The sequence below is a fragment of the Cyprinodon variegatus genome, unplaced genomic scaffold (genome assembly GCF_000732505.1).
Source record: "Cyprinodon variegatus isolate N-32 unplaced genomic scaffold, C_variegatus-1.0 Scaffold23, whole genome shotgun sequence".
Lineage (NCBI taxonomy): Eukaryota > Metazoa > Chordata > Actinopteri > Cyprinodontiformes > Cyprinodontidae > Cyprinodon > Cyprinodon variegatus.
The window spans coordinates 1,842,183-1,847,043 of NW_015150476.1; positions in this window are offsets into that span (position 1 = coordinate 1,842,183).

A 4,861-nucleotide genomic window follows, 5' to 3' on the forward strand; every position below is an offset into this window, starting at 1 on the left:
CTCCTTTATCCTTCTAGCTTACCCCTGACATCCCCCCATCTAATCTATACTTTTGATCTTCAAGTTTCCCTCCTTATAATGGATTCTTTATGATATTTTTGTAATGAAAGGCTGACACAAACAGAACATTTCAAATAAAATCTGCAAAGTTATTAAATAAACAAAATTAAATATCTCAACTACTTTCATTAATAATTTAATTAGTTAATCTGGAAAATTATTCAAATCTGAACTAATTAGTTAATCATACAGTTGGTAAAATATTGAAAGCATTTTCTGCTTTTCTGTTCTAAAGTACATTTGAAATAACTTAAACAGCTGCTGCGTCACACAAATTAAACCCTAACATCTGATTGCTTAACCTGCATAGCAAATTATCTACAGAGCAATCCTCTTTTCTATTGTTTTAACTCTGCTGAATGATTGAGATAAAATAAACTCATGATGTGCTGAAGCATACTACTATGAAATAAGATATCAATTAAATCAGTAAAAAAAATATGGTAGTTAAGAAAGTCGTTTCTGTGTTCATTTATTTAAGATGAAGGTATTGGTTTGTTTGAACCATCCATTTCCAGTTTTATTTAAATTTCCCCATTTATAACATACAACACTAAATTAGGGAGAGGTCCAGATAGTGGGAAAGATACGCTGCCTATGCGTCTGTCTTCCCCTCTCTATTTGCTACATTAACATTTGAAAAAAATCTTAACTTCTAAAGCATCCGGTAACACCAGTCTAGGGGACACTGACAGTCATTATGTGACATTTTAAACAACTATTATCAAAGAGGAGCAGGAAAAGAACAGAGTTAATCCCTGTTCTGAACCCTTTTCTCTGTGAACAGAAAAGTTGGGAAACTGCTGTGTGTAGGATTTAAAGTTCTCCTCTTGGGCCAGTGCCAGCTCATCCCATTTGATCCACGGTGCAACAAAGAGGAGATTTGAGGAGAGGAACACAAGGTGTCCTCGCTTCTCTTCATTGAATTTCTTTTAACAAGCTTTTGACATAACATCCAAAAACCCATCCCTCCTCCATGCAGGCTTTCAAATCCAAGGAAACCCAACTCTTAAAAGTTTATTTAATCAGGGGATTGGATCTAATTTATTCTTTCCATTTAATCCACTATGCGGGAACAACAATTTGTCAGATGCCATTTACTTTTTATATAATTATATATGTTATTTCTGTTTGGGATTAATAAAGTAATTTTGAATTGAATTAAATTTAACAGAAAGAAGAGAAGATCCTTTAAGTCTCACAGAGCCATATAGCTCAAAGTATCTAGTGGGCTGATTTTTCTAATAGAACTTATGCATATTAATGGCATGAGATCTTCTATACAATTCAATCAGGGCATCAAGGGTCATTACCCTATAGCATATAATTCACAGACAATAAATAATGAGTTTAGGGAAAAGGACAAATGGTTGAAAACATTATTAAAGCAATAGAAATATTATAAATAGAGTGTAAAATACTAAGAGAAATATTTTCCCTTAAAAACAGAATTCAGTTTTTTATATAAAGATTAACAGTATACAGAATTACATAAGACAGATAAAAACGATTGCTAAATAATAGAGGTTGGGAGGGGGGCTTGAATCAGCCCTATCCATCTATGGCAAAGAATCCATAGCTGCACCAGTCGAATCAGGCAGGTTCTGCAGTGGAGGTGAATGAATAGATAATCCTGCTATACAGCCTCAACTCTTTAAGAAAGATTTTGACTGTAACATTTTGAGTTAAAATCTAAAAGTTTCACTCAAGCAGAAGCTTATGAATAGGATCAATTGCGACTGAAGAAGGTATGAAATGCCAAAACTGCCACACACATGTAATTGATGCAATGCATCAATTACATGTAAATATTCATTCATCCTAAATACATAGTTATTATTTTAATGTATTTGATTAACTAATAAATACATATTTTTCTTAAAAGATTGATCAGATATATATATATACATATATATAAGTGATTGTGCTTTTACTGTGTGTGTTTGATCAGAAAACACGGCTGACCTAAACCCAATAGAGGAACTCTGGGGTTCTGTAAATAGAAAAAAAACGAGAAACAAAAAAGTGTCCCTGTTAGGAATCCAGTTTCTGTGGGTTGTGTTTTTTGTGTCTTTCTCTTCCTCCACCACCAGGTGGTGCCCTCTTCTCGTTGGTCCTCTCGCACACCTGTGGCTAGTTGGTTCGTCACTGAGGACTACTTAAGCGGTGGACTGTCACTATCTCGACGCCAGAGCGTTGCGAGTTTTGGGTACTATAGCCAAGCAGAGATTAGCTGAGTCTAACTGAGTCTTTGTTTCTCTGAGTTTTACTGTGTTTTTGACTTTGCCTTTCGGCAGGAAGCCATCCTGCAAGCTGGATGTTTTTGGCCTTCTTCCCCTGGAAGGATCGTTTGAGTATCACACTGAGCAGGGGATTAACCTCCACAAGTTCCGTTCAAGACCTCCTGGATTCCAAGTGACAGTGCGCTCCATAGTGCCTCAGGAACCAACCAAATTAAAACCTGTCCACCCTCCAACAAGCTCCTCCCTCTGGTTAACACACAAGACTGGGAAGAAGGTTTTCTCCACTAACTTGAGTCCCGTTTTCTCTGTTTCTCCAAAGTCATTGTTCAAAGTTCCCACGGACTCTGAACTAACCTCTGATACTTCCCTTCCCACTTCCAGTTCACCAGTACGCTGAGTTTCCTGAATCCAACCCCGTTCATCTCCTCAATAAACCTGTTAAACTTTTATCCTGGTCTCTCTGAGTGGTTTACTGCATGTGGGTCAGATCCCTTAAGAAAATCATGACAGTCCCAACAATACATGGAACCAATAAAAGATTGTTGGGCTATAGTTAAGCTTTTTGCGATTCACTCACATGTAGAGAAGGAAAATTTGACATATATAGGAGCTTGTTATAAAACGGAGGAAGTATTTCATTACACAGAAATAAAAGCACTAAAAGAAGCTACTTTGCCATAAACATAATTGGTATAAAAATTGACATATGGCATATGGCAGCAGAAAATATAGCTATTATTATGTAATACCTGCTCTAACCTCTTCTGTGCTTTTTTTTCTTTATTTATTCTTTGTGAGCTTTTTTGTCAAATAACTAAACACAAAAATTATATTTCCCACTAGAGATGCAGCCTAGAGCAGAAAAATAACATATAATAGTAACTTACAAATGCCCAGGGGAGAATAGAGCATTAGGTCTTCACTCAGTTTATGGCTCTAAATTACTCCTTGGCAGCAAAGGAAATGCTCTTAGGGGTCCAATGGCACACTGTACCAAACAAGAGCTTTCTGAATGCTCACAGAAAAACTTGACCCAGTTTTTAAAGGGCACATGTCAAATTGTACTAAAGTAAGGACTGAAGCAGAACGAGCAAACATTTCGTCACGTAAGATCTATGCAGCAGCATTAAAACCTTAAAACATTTCATAGAGGTCTGGCTGTATTGTGGTCTATAAAAAAGCATACAGAAAACTGTTTATTAAGTATGATAATAGGAAAAGATCAAATTCCCACTTAAAGTTAACTCCCCATCATTTTAAGTACCAATGATATACAGACCAAAATGCTGCGTACTTTTTAAAGCTATAAGGTTTTTTTTCTTTGTAAAACATTAATCCAGTGAGGGGTTCCTATATTTCCTCCTGACTTACGTTTCCTTCGTAAGACACCTGAAGGGTTGACAAAAAAAAAAAATCTATATCATTTTAAAAATATATATTATTGTGGATTATTTTGTAAAAAAAAAAATAAATAAATAAATTTGATAAAATTGAGCTCAATAATATAATGTGTCTTAAGTATACAATGGTGCCATGTCTATATGATCCCTGACGTCTTTTCTCCAGAGGTGGTTTATCACTTGTTAGGAAAAAAATAATTATGCTAACCAGTATTTTTAACATAATGAAGTTCTATTTTTTCCTGGTGAATAATAAACAAAATATGCAATTTTCATTTTAATCTTAATATTTGCAGTTTTAATAACTGCAACTGATTTTCTATCTAACGTCCTTTATCGTGGAGCCTGGACAGCAAATGGGTTTCTTTAAGGGGCATTTCTGGAGAAGTATCTAAACATGCAAAATACTGTTCAGTCCTTTGGCTTATTTTTTTTAAAAAAAACAAAGCACAGAGATAAATGTTGATCATTTTAAAACACTGATTCACAAAGTTGGGCTCGTGAGCCTACAGAAATTAAGCTAAAAGATAAAACATCATCTGTCTTCTGGAAAAAATAAACATGAATGCTGCTTAAAAATACAAACAGCAGTAATAAATAGACAAAATTTACTTTTTTGGTTTTAGACGCTGTTTGTACAATTCTGTAGGTCAGAAGCTGAACAGTTAAAGAATCTCTAATTTACAGAATGTTTTATTTGCGTTCCTATTAAACAATAGTTGCACTAGATTTATGCAGTGTTTCAGAATGTTCATGCAGTTGTGCTTCACAGCCAGAGTTTAGGCATGACCTCTTCCTCACACATTCACACAAGCATCCAATGCATAATACACGAATATTAATCTTGTAATGTGGCCACACCTCTATAAAACCTTATTTATATTCATTTATCCCTCCTGATAAATACTGGATTATGAATGAGGCTTCAGTGTCAGTAAACAGTGCAGGTGCACCCTTCCCTGGTTTGGATAATACTCTCAATAAATAATTCATTGCGTTACCAGATGAAGAGGAGAAGTCTCATTACCAGAATAGGGAACATGTCACTCCACTGAAGTCTACTAGATGCATTGTAGAATGTGCTTTTAGTTGTTGAACACATTGCTTTAGGATTGAGTATCTGCAGCATCAGACATTCATGACATAAGAATATAACAT